General features: G+C 43.1%; 1 protein-coding gene across 30 annotated transcripts in view; it reads left to right on the top strand.

Annotated features, from left to right (window-relative positions):
* DOCK9 (dedicator of cytokinesis 9) overlaps positions 1 to 16,283 on the top strand; it is a 299,896-nt gene that overhangs the window by 74,560 nt on the left and 209,053 nt on the right. Inside the window, exon 1 of one of the 30 annotated variants that reach the window (XM_009192147.4) lies at positions 577 to 600. The exons of the other annotated variants lie outside the window; for them this stretch is intronic. The gene's annotated coding sequence lies outside the window, so the exon portion shown is untranslated. Of the gene's footprint in view, positions 1 to 576; positions 601 to 16,283 lie in introns of those variants that run through there. 30 annotated transcript variants of the gene reach the window in all.

Raw genomic sequence — 16,283 nt, 5'->3', positions numbered from 1 at the left:
AATTTAAAGGGAGCATGAAAGAAAACTATGATGAGTATGAGACAAATATTTATAGTTTTATTTTTTTAAAAAATCCAGCTACTTAACATGTTTTGGGGCGAAGGGTCTTGAGAGTGAGAGGAAGTGCAGTTTGACATGACACTTCTGTGTTCTGTCCCTTTATCAGGCATGAAGAGGTGTCAAGTCACAGATGGGTGTGCCTCTGTGGCCTTCCCACCAGCACCAGGCTTGTGAGGAGCCGCATATGGGTCTCCTCCTCCCTCAGGATGCCTTGCCATTTTTCCTTCTGTTCTTATCACAGCTTTTGTCAAAATGAGTGGGGACAAATATATCTCAGAGTTTCTGTGTGTGTCTTGCCAGCAGTTGCTTGGTACAGCGAAGCATGCAGAAATGCTGAGACCTTCCCGGCTGGTGAGGCTACCATCTGAGACTGAGAAGGGGGTATTGGCATGCCGTATGCCCTTGTGATCAGATCGGGTGGTCCCAACCTGTGGGAACCCAGAGAGAGGATGCATTTTATGGAGGGTCTTATGTTAGCACTTGCAATATGTGGGAGGAAGAAAGGAGAGCATCACTCAAGGCATCAGATGCATTTTGCAAGTCAGTGTTATGTATAGCTGGAATTTAAGTGGTGCTGTATTAACTGTTAAATATTTTAAGCTCTGAGGTATTTTGGAATATGCTTTTGTGAATAACTGGTATCGGAGATTAGAAGGACTAGCTCCTTCTAGCGCTCTCTTCCATTAGTGTATCCATAACCCGACAGCCCGGGACCTGCCTGGGCCAGTAATGGCAATGCCCCTCCCATGCGGCAAGCTTCTGTCCCTCAGGCCAGACTGACTTGTCTTTGGTTAACCTGACTTTAAGAGATTCTGCTTGTTTTTCTTTTCTCTTTTATTGCCTGCGGGGAGAGTAACCTGCCAGGGGCTCTGTCAGAGCTCTGGGTCTGGGATTCTAGAACGCTGCTGTCATGCATCACGTCCGCTGCTTTCTGCCCACCACCCTTGCCTGCACCAGCAGGCCGTCTGTGCATGTGGCAGAGGTGCTGCGAGATGGAAAGATGCGCTCTCTCACTCCACACTTGTCTCTCCGTTGGTGTCCTTGCCCTCTGCGGCCTCTTCTGCATGCAGCAGAGTGGCCCTCTGAAAAGGAGTCAGGCCATGTCACTCCTCTGCTCTGGACCTTATGCAGCTCAGGGTCAAATGAAGAATCCTTACAGCGGCCTCCAGCCTCATCTCCAGCACTGCCTAGCACTTCCTCCTTCTGTTCACCTGTGTGCCTCTTTCCTGCTCGTTCCTCACCTCGCTCTGGGCACCCAGGCTGCCTTGCTGTTTCCACTTCCCAGGATATCTCCACCAGGGATTGCACCATTCATTGCTTGACCTTTGCTCAGACCCCCTTCTCAGGGAGTCTCCTAGGACCCTCTGCTTAATCCTAAAATGCCCCAGCACACCTTTCCCCAGACCCTGTATAGTTTCTTCTTTACCTGATGTCCTCTTTGTCCAGAACAACAGCATAAGTGTAGTAATAGTAATTAGTAGTAAGTGTTACTTAAGAGTACACTTACAGTACAACAAGAACAAGATGCATGGCCAGGTGTGTGGTGGCTCATGCCTGTAATCCCAGTGCTTTGGGAGGCCAAGGCAGGAGGATTGCTTAAGGCCATGAGTTCAAGACCAGCCTGGACAACATAGCAAGATCTCATTTCTACCAACAATAACAAAAATATTAGCCAGACGTATGTTGACATATGTCGTCCCAGCTACTCAGGAGGCTGAAGTGGAGGATCACTTGAGCCTAGAAGTTCAAGTTTACAGTGAGCTGTGAGTGCACCACTGCACCCCAACCTGGGAAACAAAGCAAGGTCCTATTGCTTTAAAAAAAAAAAAATCAGATCCATGATGGGTGGGATTTTTGTGTGCTTTATTCAGTGCTCTGCTCCCAACAGCTAGAACAGTGCCTGGCTCTATAGTAAATGCTCAGTCAGTGAGGGAATACTGATGAAATGGTTTTACGGTCCTGAACTTGAACTTGGAGAAACTACTGAGAAGATTAGTTAAAATCACTTATTCTAAAGCCAAAATGTATGTTTTTTTTAAATTTTTAGTTTCCCCCAAACAGTAACTGGCTCTCTGTTAATGATCTCTCCGAGCCTGTTGACCATTTCAGTCCCTAGATGTGTGCTTCTAACCCTTCTGTCATGGCACCACACCAAGAAGTTGTGTGGTTCATGACTGAATGTTCCCTGGGCTTGCAGTGGTAATGACTGACAATTGGATATTGTCCAGACTACCTCTATTGATGACCCATTTCTTAAGGGAGCCCTGCCCATTGGTACTTCCCTGGGTCACCCCCATGCAAAGGTAGGCTGACTTTATCTTCATATATGGGTTTGCGTCAGGGTTCTCAGCTTGCATAGGATGTCTGTCCTACCTCCAGCTCAGGTGGTGACTCCAGCCTGTGATTCTGCCTTAACTGTCATTAGGTTAGAGCTGTATTTCACCTGCCCTCAGAAAGCATAACCCCCACTTCAGCTACTCAGTGTGCACCAAGCCTTTGTGGAGGGAACGTAACGTTCATGAAGGATGGCCTAAAGGGCTCGAGGCCACGCATTCTTCTGAAGACCCTGAATGTCCCAAATATCTATCCATCTGTTAGAGAACCACTTGCCTGGTCTGCCTCATTTGTTTTCAGTGGAGTTTCTGTTCCTGATCTAAGCTTTGTGTTTTTTTCTTGGCCTATACTGAAACACATGATAAGAAACATACTTAAGAAAGTGGAATCAACTATAAGGATGTTATTGAAGGCATTGCTTACTTGCTATTGGAATGGCAAGAGGCTCTGTAGTATGGTGGCTAAGAGTACTGACTCTGGACTAGGTGCTGTGGCTCACACCTGTAGTCCCAGCACTTCAGGAGGCTAAGGTGGGTGGATAGCCTGGGCCCGGGAGTTGGAGATCAGCCTGAGCAACATGGTGAAACCCCGTCTCTACAAAAAATACAAAGATTAGCTGGGCGTGTTGGTGCATGCCTGTAGCCCCAGCTACTTGGGATGCTGAGGCTGGAGGATCACTTGAGTCCTGGTGGTTGAGGCTACAGTGAGCTGTGATTACACCACTGCACTCAAGCCCTGTTGACAGAAGGAGACCCTGTCTCAAACAAACAAACAAACAAAAACAGAATGCTGATACTGGAGCCAGCCTTTGGGGTTTGAATCCTCTTAAATTCACAATTTAATAGTTGTATGACTTTGGGCAATTTACTTAACCACTCTGTTCCTCAGTTTCCTTATCTGCTGTTTGTAGATAATAATGGTACTTGCCTCACAGGGCTATTAAATGAGTGAGTATGTCTAAAGTTCCTAGGTCAGTGTCTTGTACATAAGTGCTAATTGTTAGCTATTATAATCATTGTCCTTTCTGTTTTTTGGTGTTCCTTTTATGAGGAGCCCTGGAATAAATTTCTTCCCTTCATAATATGAATGGTTTGTGCTTTTCATGAGGAACTGCTTTGTTTTCATTTTATATACGGTATGGTTCATGTAACTGATCCCAGCCAAGTCATCAGTTAACTGTTAAAGCCTATTTCCAAACATATGACCAAATTCTAGCAGGTTCTAGGCTTTTTCAAAATGACTTTTATATTGGCCTTCAATTTTGCTTATTTTTTGTATTACCTGCCATTTTATCAGCCTTTTTCTCATCTGCTTATTAAAATACTTTAAAATTTTATTACATATATATGTAAATAACTTTAAATCCTTTTGGAATAAGTTACAATATAAATTAAAAGGTAAGGCCAGGCGCAGTGGCACACGCCTGTAGTCCCAGCACTTTGGGAGGCCGAAGTGGGTGGATCACTTGAGGTCAGGAGTTAAAGACCAGCCTGGCCAACATGGTGAAACCTTGTCTCTACTGAAAATACAAAAATTAGCCGGGCGTGGTAGCACGTGCCTGCAATCCCATCTACTCAGGAGGTGAGGCAGGAGTGTGGCTTGAACCTGGGAGGTGGAGGTTGCAATGAGCTGAGATTGTGCCATTGTACTCCAGCCTGGGCGACTGAGTGAGACCCTGACTCAATAAAGGTAAAAAGGGTAAGAGAGAAGCATATAGTGAAGAAAAAGCCTTTTTACCATCACTAAGGACGGCTCTGAAGTAACAAACAGATGTCTTGCGTGCAGGATTTAGCTTTGTAAGGCTGGGGCTGTTCAGGCTCCTACTGGAATTTATATTTAAACAGTGAATCAGCCGCATGGTGGGTGCTACATTAGGAGATGTCCTTATCTGGCAGTTGTGGACAGGCTGAATTTCAAGTATAGACACCTACGTTTTGACTAGTAATTCTACCACAGTTGAGGGACAAGACTGATTTGGGAAGATTTTATTCCTGAGAATAGATTTTTCCTAAAGCATTTCCCCTTTTCTGATTAATTGACTGTGTTCAACTCATTTAGGAAACAGTCTCGATTGCTTATTTGTACTGAGTGTACAAAAAATGATGGGGACGCTGACACGTGGGACATGCAGGTACTGTTTGAGGACAGGAAGGGATGGCTCAGCCTAGAATCTCCAGTGGAGGTTGGGAAGGAAGCTTGAGCTGAAACAAAACACATTGTTAATTCCATTTTTCCTTGTCTGGGCAAGTTTGTGATAGGCCTAGCCTTATTGGCTAGGATTGACCTATTTTACTCATAGCTACTAATATCATATTCCACGTCAAGTAGCTGTGGAAGAATTGAAGAGCTTTTGGATTATTCTCAACATGTTCTGTTTTTGCCAATTATAACTGAAGCGAAAGAACTTGCTCGGCTAGAACTTTAGCAGCAGCTAGGACCCTGTCAGCCGCTTAATAAAGAGCAGTAATACAGGCAAAGCGCTTGTCACAAGAGGAGAAAACGAACCTGTCTTCAGTTTCTTTTGTGACATGTTGGGATAATGCAGCTGTAATTTTTCCCATTGCTAATTAATATTTCTCTCTCTTTTTTTTTTTTTTTGCCTTATGGCTTTAAAACCTTGAAGTTTTTCATGTCTCTACCATTACAAGATTTCCTAAATGTCTTCAACATGTCTTCAGTCTTTAGTACTGTATAAACTTTTATCAGACCACTTTAATTTCCCCAAACAGTCCCGAAGGACTAAACAGTCTTTTCTAATGAGAAAAACCTACCGGCTATGAAACAAATCCTTTAATTGATCGTGTACTTATTTAACAGTCATTTGTTGAATGTGTGCACTGTGCAGACAGCAGAGTTGAAGATGATATGGCCTCTGGCTCCTGAGAGGCCCCATCCTGCTTGTCTGTGTGTTTGGGGGTGGGGACAGGTGGGATCTCAGGGGCTGGCTGAGAGGTGAGTGAATAATCAGGGACAAGGTATGTGAAAATGGAATAATAATACGTGTCAGCTGGAGGCAGGTGGGGAAAGTAGAGGCCAGATCTTGATTATCTTAGGTGTTCTCATGGCTTTTTCTTGTACATTTATATCGGTTTTATCTGCCTCGAGGTGTCATGAAGGCCCGGAGCCTGCTTGGCAGCCTTCTGGTGCCGGAGTACTCCTTGGCTCCAAGTCTGGTCACAGCACCATGGTTTGGGTAGGCTGTGTTTTCCATTTTATTTCTAATATTTTTCCTAATGATGCCCGGTGGATTTTGTTGTCTGTTTTGATCACAACAGTAAACTGGGCTGATGTTTTCAAGGAACAGTCTGCTCTGATTCCTCGATCCATTTCCTGTGTCGTAACTAAGATTGCCCTGCTCTATTGTGGCTGCTTTTTGTGAGTGCAGCCAATGTGTGCTAGCGCGAGAGAGGACCAGACCTTTCCCCAGCGCTTTGTTAAAATATACTGTCTTATTTATCAGTGGGGTTCCTTTGCTTTAATATTTATTAAACTATAAACCAGTAATACACACTTATTGTAGAAACTAAGCATGCCAGTGTCCAGGAACACAGAGACAGCTGCTGTTTTAAACATTTTGAGACACAACCTTTCCAGATTTCATTCACGTATACCACTATTCTTAAAAAAAAATGTAACAAGTTGCAATAGACTGAATTGTGTCCCCTACCTCCCTAATTCATATGTTGAAGCTCTAACTCCTAATGGGACTATGCTTGGCAATAGGGTCTTTAGGATGTAATTAAGGTTACGTGAAGTCATAAAGGTGGGGCCCTAATCTTTTAGTACTGTGACCTTAAAGAGGAAGTGATCCTCCTGGCACCCCCCCCAACTCAAGTGAGGACACTGGAAGAAGCCAAGATAGCCTTCACCAGGCCCCTGACCATACTGGCATCCTGATCTCAGACTTCCAGTCTTAGAATGGTGAGAAAATACATTTCTGATTGCTTAGCCACCCAGTCTATAGTATTTTGTTATAGCAGCTTTAGATGACTTAGATACAAGTAGAGTATAAGAAGAATATTGTTATGTTGTATAGTCTTTCTTGTATCTTGCTTTAACAACACTCCACATGGGCCGGGCGCAGTGGCTCACGCCTATAATCCCAGCACTGTGGGAAGCCAAGGCGAGCGGATCACCTGAGGTCAGGAGATTGAGACCAGCCTGGCCAACATGGTGAAACCCTGTCTCTACTAAAAATACAAAAATTAGCTGGGTGTGGTAGCAGGTGCCTGTAATCCCAGCTACTCAGGAGGCTGAGGCAGGAGAATTGCTTGAACCCCAGGAGGTGGAGGTTGCAGTGAGTCGAGATCACGCCATTGCACTCCAGCCTGGGGGACAAGAACGAGACTTCGTCTAAAAAAAAATATATATATAGACATATATATATAGACATATATATATAGACATATATATATAGACATATATATATATAGACATATATATAGACATATATATATAGACATATATATATAGACATATATATATAGACTGCACAATATATCATAAACATCTGTTCATGTCAATGAACGGATATTTATGTCTCATTCTTAATGGTGTCATTTCATTTTATGGATGTAACATATTTTATTTAACCTATACCCTCTGTTCCATTTTCCTTTCCAATTATAAATGTGATAAATATCTATGCATATGTACTTTAAACATTTGTCCAGTTGTTTTCGTAGCAGATTTCCAGATCTGGAGTAGCTAGGTCAAAATATATTTACTTGTTAAAGGATTTTGGTATGTGTAGCCAGACTGCCCTCCAGAAAGATTATTTTGAGATTTTTAAAAATTCAAGATAAGAAAGTTTATGTTCACCTCTTCTGACTTCAAGCAGTTTGTTTTCATCATTGCTATTTATGAAGCTGATGATGGGGCTACCTGTTGAACAGAATACAGTGTCTTAGATTACTGTACACTTAGGCAAGTAACACAGTCATATCAGGGTTCAAATTAGCACTAATTTTGCCTCTACTTCTGGAAGCATGATCATGAGCATTCTTAAACATCCCAGGAGAGTTCTGAAATGTTCCATTGTGGGGGCTGGAATGTGTTTGTTCTCAGAGGTCTTCACCCTTTGAGTTGATATAGCTGTTTCATGGATATTCAGTAGTAGAGAGCAGCAGAAATACTGAGTAGAAACAGATGAATAAAGCTGCTACTGCTTTGCTCAAGTCGATTTCTATTTCTCCCGTGGCCTTAGCGAGAAGCGATGACCTTTTCACTTTTTATTTTTTAATTTTTAAATTTTATTTTATTTTATTTTATTTTATTTATTTTTTATTTTTGAGACGGAGTCTCCTTTCTGTCACCAGGCTTGAGTACAGTGGTGCGATCTCAGCTCACTGCAACCTCCCCCTCCTGGGTTCGAGCAGTTCTTGTGCCTCAGCCTTCCGAGTAGCTGGGATTACAGGCACGTGCCACCACAGCCAGCTAATTTTTGTATTTTTAGTAGAGACAGGGTTTCACCATGTTGGCCAGGATGGTCTCGATCTCCTGACCTCGTGATCTACCTGCCTCTGCTTCTCAAAGTGCTGGGATTACAGGTATGAGCCACTGTGCCCAGCCTAAATTTTATTTTTTTGAAACAGGGTCTGGCTCTGTCACCCAGGTTGGAGTACAGTGGTACAATCTCGGCTCCCTAAAGCCTTCGCCTCCTGGGCTTAAACGTCCTGCCACCTAAGCCTCCTGAGTAATTGGGACTACAGGCAAGCACCACCACGCCTAGCTAACTTTGTATTTCTTGTAGAGATGGGGTTTCACCTTGTTGTCAGGCTGGTCTCGAACTCCTGAACTCAAGTGATTCGCCCACCTTGGCCTCCTAAAGTGCTGGGATTACAGGTGTGAGCCACCACACCCCACCATGCTTTTTGCTTTTTAAAAGTAACATTTGTTGTCTTTCATATTTAGAATCCATAAGTACGGTAGAAAATTTAGAGCCTACAAAGAAGAATAAGAGGAAAACAAAAATCACCCATAACTCACAGCCCAGAAACTAAAGCTGCTTGATTTGTGGTATATGTTTTCTGATTTTTTCTTTGCTTATGCAAATATTAAAAATGGGATAGTTGTCCATAAACGTTTCTGATGCATTTTTAACTTACCATATTTTATTATGAGCGTTTTCTTATGCCCATAAAGTTCTGCTAAAACATGATTTAACATATGTGTAGTATTCCATTGTAATATATGTACTGGAATTTATTTAAATGCTTCTCTGTTGTTCAGTATTTAGGTTGCTATAAATTGAGATTACAGAAGACATCTTTACCCAAAAATCTGTGTGGCTCTATAATTATTTTTGTAGGCTAGATTTATAAAAGTGAACTTGCGAAGGCAAGAATGAATTTTTTAAAGGCCTATTAAGGCATATTGTTTTATTGTGTGATGATTGATCCAAGCGACACTCCTAGCAGCAGTGACTATTAGTGCTTTTTAAATATATGATCATGGCTAGCATCATTTTTTGCCAGTTTGAGAAACAAAAGATACACCTTTCAAACTCGGTAAGTCCTTTGTTATATTCATCAGGTGTTTCTCTGTTTTGTCATTTGCCTTTTAATTTTGTTTAATTTCTTTATGGTACTTATTTTTCTAACTGAAGTTTGAACGTAAATGGTATACATAACCATCTTTTCCTCTGTGGTTTCTTCCATTACTTTTATGCTTAGAAATTCTTGCCTATCTGAGATCAGATATTCACCAGTATTTTCTTTTGAAATTTGTTTGTTTGTTTATTTACCGTTTGTCTTTTCCCCTCAGGGTTAGCAGACTAAGTCTATGGGCAAATCTGGCCTGCCATCTGTTTTTGTAAATGAAGTTTTATTGCCACATAGCCACACTTGTTTTTTTTATTTTGTCCACATCTGCTTTAATGGTGCCAGACTTGAGTCATTAGGACAGAGACTTATTTAAGTCAGCTGATAAAGTCACCTGATAAATATTATCAGCTGACCTGAAATATTTACTAGCTGGCCCTTTGCAAAAAGTTTGCTGTGCCCTGTTTTAGTGGATTTAGAATTTATTTGGATATATAGTTTAGTTGAGATCCTAATTTGATTTCCTCTTCAACCTCAATACCCATTTTTCCCAGTCCCATGTTGAATAATCCATTCCTTACTCAGTGGTTTGTGATACTGCTTTTATTATATTTTACATTCTTTTTTTTTTTTTTTTTTTGAGATGGAGTCTCACTCTGTCACCCAGGCTGGATGTACTAAGTTGTGCAACAATTGGAAGAAAACTCTAAAGACTTTTCCTTTTCCTCCTACTCCCCATTTTTTCTTTAGTATTCTCTGTGCACTACAGAAGCAAGGTTCTTATCCAGCTGTCAGTTTAATTGCAATTCAGGAAAAATGAAAACAAGAAATTTGGGGAGAGACATAAATTCTATAATTTAAAGATAGAATAAACAGACCATACTGCATAAGTTCCTGAATTAAGTAGTCTTATGAAACATATTGGTTAAGATTCAGGAGCTAAGGGTTAAGATTTAAGTGTACAGTTAATTATATTTGTAGGTTTGTTTCCTTAGTAAATAGCCTGTTCATAAAATAGATCAAGCTTGTCTTTATATGGACTCTCTGGGGGTATTTTGATGAAAGAAAAATTCCAGTGTGGCAGCTGCATCCTCAAGTAACCTTGATTTGAATCTACTTTTTTTTTTTTTTTGTATATCCGGGCTTTGCTAACAAAAGGAGTCCCAGCAAAATATAAGCAAAGGTGCTAGCAGAGTTTCCAAACAAAGTCTATTCATGTCTGCAGGAAATATATCTGTATGTTTATAGATGAAGAGTACATTCTGGTTTTCCTTTTATACATTATACAAATTCTAAGGATAATTAGTTTCCCTCCTTAACTAGATTTTATAGTGTATATGAAGGTTTGGATATGAATATGTGTGTGTGAAGTACATGTGACTGTGTGTGTGTGACTGTGTGTGTGTGTGTGTATAGTTTTCAATTCAGTACTAGAATATTGGATAAAGGTGTATTTTACTATTTTTCAAATGTCAATGAACAATGAATGACCTCATCCTAGGATACGTTTCAATCAGCATTTGTTTCTCTGCCAAGGAAAAACACATATCCTAGGAGACTCAAAGTAGAAATGGCTTGTGAACTGAAGCAGAGGGACCACTTGGAGCCAGTTGCCGATGATAGGTGTTTTCTCTGCTTCTTGAGTAGGTTCTGCCTTTGCAGAGTCTCCAGTGAGAGTGTTTATGGGATTCTCGGATGCAGTCTTATATGCTAAATAGTTTTATGGATGTTTCGTATTCCCTGTATGTTTTCTAGGCTTATGAAACAGGTAACAACATTATCAAAGACTCAGTCTTGTAACTTATTATTTCCCTGTGCTTTCTTTATTGTTGAAGAACAACTGGAAGAGAATCCTGAGGTCTTTTCCTTGTTCTCCCCCAACCTCCCATATTTTCTTCAGTTCTCAAACATCCATTGGTTGCTTGCCAATTACAGGGTGGTATGATATGAAAGAACCATAATCTCTGCTCTCAGAGGGCCTGTAGGGCTCCCAAATGGGATATGGGGCCATGATGGTGGTAAGCACAGGTACCACAAGCACCTACGAGGAGCTCCTTGTAGAAGGATTTAACCAGGTGAAGGAGAAGGAGAGGGACATTTCTGCAGAGGGAGCAAAGTCCCAAGGAGGGAGAGCTGAGGGCTCCTTGGAGCTGCTAGTAATTCCACAGTGCTGGAGGGGGCTTGTCAGGCTGGAGGACAATGGTGGGAGTACGGGGGTGACCAGTGAGGCTGGAGAGGTAAGCAGGGGCCATATCGTGGTGGGTCTTGTTGGAACTTTATTCCTTATTAGAGGGAAGCCATTTAGTGAAGGTTTTAAAGAAACATGTTCTTGTTTTTAATGAATCTCATACTGTCCTTATCCTGCAGGGTGGATAACGGCTTAGAGAAAGGAGAGGTCTCAAGATAGGAATACCAGTGAGGAAGTCATTGGAGGGTCACAGGTGATGGTGGCCTGAAGCAGGTGGTGGAGGAGATAGAAGATTTAAGAGAGTGTTAAATGAGAGATTTGGCAGTTAAATAAGAGAAGAAAGAGTCAAGAGTGTTCATATTTGTGCCCTGGGCACCTCCAGGGAGCCACCTGCTGAGCTGCGAGCACTGAAGGAATGGATCAGGAAGAATTGGGAAAGGAGGATTTCAGTTCCAGACATCTTGAGTTTGAAGTTTAGTATATCACAACGTGTAAACCAGTGGGATGCGACTAGTAGGACCATAGCTAGAGTGTGGATCCCAGCATGGACAGATGTCTGGTAATGAAGGATGGATGGGGCCGAGGTCTCCTGGTGAGCATGTTCAGAAGGTAAAAGTTATCACGCAGTGTTCCAAGGGCCCTGGAAGGGACAGGAGAAGGAGCTAGGAAAGGACCTGGAGCTGAATGCTCAGGGAAAGGAGAGCCTGCTGTGCATCTGGAAACAGAATCTTAGCTAAAGAAATAAATGCAGGCCGGGCGCGGTGGCTCAAGCCTGTAATCCCAGCACTTTGGGAGGCCGAGGCGGGCGGATCACGAGGTCAGGAGATCGAGACCATCCTGGCTAACATGGTGAAACCCCGTCTCTACTAAAAATACAAAAAACTAGCCGGGCGTGGTGGCGGGCGCCTGTAGTCCCAGCTACTCGGAGGCTGAGGCAGGAGAATGGCCTGAACCTGGGAGGCGGAGCTTGCAGTGAGCCGAGATCGCGCCACTGCACTCCAGCCTGGGTGACACAGCGCGAGACTCCGTCTCAAAAAAAAAAAAAAAGAAATAAATGCCTACAGCTTGAAGACCTCTGTCTGAGCGTGTTTGTTTAAGCCTCTTGCCTCTAGTTCATCAAGACCGTCGTCTTTACTATCCACAGGAACATTTAACAAAATATGTTATGTGCACACCATCCTTTTAGGCACAACAGAATTTCAAGGTATCCCCTCAGCCTCGAAGGGGCTTATGTAGTAGATTGGGGAAAGAATTGATCATTGAATAAAGCCATTTTCTTCTTCTTCCCCCTCCCCTCCCTCCATCAGAAAAGCAGACTTTTATTGTTAATTAGTTATGCAGTGTTCCAGCTCTTTCTGTCTATTTACTCGTTCCATCCTTATGACAACCCCCCTGATGTAGAAACTGTGGTCACCTTTATTTTATAGATGTGGAAGCCAAGGAACAAAGAAAAGGGTAAATGCTGTTTGAAGTCACACAGCAAGTGAGTAGGATGGGCCAGGGTTCAAACCTGTCACTTAGTTCCAGAGCCCTGTGTGCTGTTTCTCTCCATACCACAGAGTCCTGCGTGTCAGCTGAGCTTAGCAGACAGGTGAAGTCAGGACAGGGCGTGGAAAAGTTCTCAGAAATGAGCGAACCCCACGACAGTGGGAGAGTGAGAAAAGGATGAGACAAAGTTGAATGGGGAGCCTGGACTAGCTTGGAAGCAAAGGTAACATTAATAGAAAAAACTTGCTGAATTCCATGAGCAACCAAAGGCTGTGTGAACCCACTGACCAGGGACCGTGGAGAAGGATAGAAGAGAAGGTGACACCTGAGCTGGGTTTGAAGGACGAACACAGATGCCTAGGAGGTTAGCGTGTGGATGTGGGTGGGGAGGACGTTGCCCCAAAAGGAGTAGTGTGTTCTGTGATGCTCCAGGACGCCTGAGAAGCTCAGCCTTTGGAATGCTCTGGCCAATTTGTGCAGAGCTGCACACATGGGTGAGAAATTTGTGTTCAAGCCTGGAGGCCTGCAGGCCCCTGAGGGGTGGTATTAGATCCTCCTCTCTCATCAGAGTGGGATCAGAATCAGAAAGGGAAAGACGGGGAGCAGGAGTGAAAGCTCTGAGCCCCCACACAAACCCTGCGACCAAGGGGATGAAGGAAAAGGGTCAGACTGGAAGAATTTTCATGGATTTACTTTTTACTAGAATTTACTTAACTGATGCACACTGGAAGTGAATGAGGGAGCAGGGGTAACAGCGCTCCATCTTCTGACTCCCAGGTAGTGGTGCCCTTGAGCAGATGCAAGTGCAGAGGAAGGACGGATGTAAGCGTAGGTGGGGAATGGAGCGGAGAGGTCAGGAGCTCACTCTTGGTCTCGCTAAGTTCGAGTGCTTGAGGAACTTTCAGGTCAAGGACAGATCCAGCTTTTGTAGAGCCCCAACGTTCTTGCCAGTTGGAAGTTCCTCTTTAAGAAAACGAACAGAAAATTGCAAATACCAAGTGAAGTATGGGACCATAGAGGGGAGCCCCTGCAAGGGAGCTTGCGGACGCTTGAGCTTCGATAACTTCCCAACCTGCTCCTGCCTCATGGCAGATATCTCAGGCTGTCCTGTCCTCTCTCATATCTCCATGCTGTGTTTTCCTTGGTGTCAGAAAGGCCCCAAGTCCTCCTCTCTCAGCCATAGGCTGGTCATCATCTTGTTTTGACTGTGAGAGCTAATTAAGTTAATCCAAGGGTTACCTTAGTGTGATGTCTGGAAAGACCCATACACTTACAGCGTGCCTTCTGATTTTCCCACAGAAAAAGTTACCCCGCTACCTCTTCTAACACACAAGAGAAACTGAAAGAAAAAGCCACAAAGGGCTTGTGTGGGATGAGGGCTCCAGTCTGTGAGCACTACCCATGGCAGAAAGAGGGTGAAAAGATACTCTCTCCATTTAGATTGTCAACAGGACTTGGTGGCTGTGTATATAACAGGCATAGCACTTCCAGCTTTTCCTGTTATGAAGGAGTTCTGGGGAACTAGTTTACCTAAAGTCCCTCACTGAGAACAACAATTTTAAACCAAATTTAAGTGGTTTCTGAATAGAGATTACAAGTGGTTTCATACCAGCAAGTAAACGTGAGGCAGTATGTTTAAATAATTATCCCACTACTACTTACGAAGTGAGTTCTGTAGATAGGAGTGGAGAAGGGAACCTTAGAATCATTGTTTAGTCTGCATCTTTCACAGCTCAGGCTGAAGGCCTGTCCTTGCTGAGAGGTAAGTGCCGATGCCACCAGGCGTAAGGGTATATTTGGGGAAATGCACAGAAGCCCCTTCTTGTCCTTTCTTGTTCTCTTTTCTCCTGTTGCACCTTGGCCTCTGGAACCCTCCACTGCAGAGCCTCACCCTCCCACCCTAGGTGCTCCTGAGCTCCACCCCCACTCGTCTTTTTTCACTGTCAGAACTTAACAGTTTCTGCGTGTGAATGACCTCAGCTAGATGTTAGGTTCCTATCTGATTTTAAAAAATCACACTATGGTATAAATAGCTAATAGACTTATATCTGCTAAAGGGTATTTGCATTTTGGAGGGGAGTTTGTTAACTGAGGGTGGCACTGGAGGTGAATATGGAAGGTTTCGGGGCATTTTGTCATTCATTTCCAAGTTGCAGAACAAATGGAGTCTGTATGCCAGCCCATCTCTGTGCGTGAGTTTCAGTTTTTATTGCGAGTGAGGAGGAGAATGCTTTTACCTCATTTTTCTTCTTTCTTTTTTCAAGTATGTGACAGTTTTCTGGAGCAAATTTCAAATGTTTAAGTGCGGAGGGCATGGGATTTTTAATGGTGGCCTACCCTGCTGTATCTTGCCACCTGCAAGCCACCTTCTACTAAGCTGCTCTGCCAAGCCCTCAGGAGGAGAAGTTTGGGAATCTAGCGTCTTGCTTTGAAAGGAGCTGAACACATCAGCAGATTGCACCGCTGGTCCTAACATCCTGGGGCCTTGTAAGGAGAGGACAGGAAGATACTGCTTTCTCAGTCAGATGCATGACCTGCTGGGGTTCTGGATTCTGTCCAGAACTGAGTGCTGCATCTTCAGAAGGACACATCAGGGCAGGAGAAGACTCAGAGAAGGGCTGTGAAAAGGATGGTGGCATATTTATAGTAAGGGTTGGTGGTAGGAGCGCCTTCTGCGTGTATTTTCTCACAGATCCCAGAGTCAGATCAGGTCATCTTGCTTTTACCAAGCTGATTTAGGAGGTCAGGTAGGTTGGGTAGTAAGGCAGGCAGAGCCCTAAACATTTTAGCTACTCCCCAGAAGTGTACATCATTGTCTTATTGTTGCTTTTTTTTTTTTTGTAACCAGTTCTTTGCCACATAACAAGCCAGGGAGTGGTCATGGTGCCTGGGAACTTTGGTGCAAGAGATTTGATACTGAATTTCCGTTTTCACTTTTCACCCTTAGCATTCAGCCACCTTTTGGACTGGACTGTTGTGTTACAGAAGGATACAGGCTTCTGTCCAAATCATACTCTTTGTGACCAGTTTTGTAAAACAAGTGGAAACTCTGATAGTTTGTGCAGATGCATGTTTATCTGAAAAACGCTGGACACCATCCAAAGGCAAAGTCTGCAGGAATGGTCTTAATTTTGAAAACAACCTCTCTTTGCATCAGGAATGTAAACCCTTTTTCATTTGTATAATTTCGAATCACCCTCTCTCTGTTAGAAAAGAAACATTAAAAGAAAGAAACATTGAGGATAAGTTTTAGTAATGTTTATGTTGTCTGTCCTGCAACCCCAGACACGTAGGACTTGGCTCAAATCAGGCAATCAGAGAATTCAGGAGAAGGCCAGATGATCTGGAAACAAGCAAGGGAAATCATCGTTCAAGAATTCCTTCTATTAGGAAATGAAATTTTAAAAGCCAATTTAAAACTATTTTTGGTTTTCTTGTTTAAAAAGGTTGTTTTGGTATCCTCACATTAGTCGCCTTCCAGAGTGTGGGGGGGGTGTGTGTGTGTGTGCACGCATGTGTGCACGTGTGCACATCTGTTCGTAAGTTGCTCCTATGACCTGTGTTCCAGGTCACACACTCACCCTCTGAACATGTGAACAAGAAGATTAATTATTTGGAAAGACTATTCAGGGAACTCAGGGAATCGCCCCACCGGGCTTTTATTCCCCACA

Source organism: Papio anubis, chromosome 15 (genome assembly GCF_008728515.1).
Source record: "Papio anubis isolate 15944 chromosome 15, Panubis1.0, whole genome shotgun sequence".
NCBI lineage: Eukaryota > Metazoa > Chordata > Mammalia > Primates > Cercopithecidae > Papio > Papio anubis.
The sequence above is the reverse complement of the archived record's forward strand: the minus strand, read 5'-3'. Positions and strand labels throughout refer to the sequence as shown.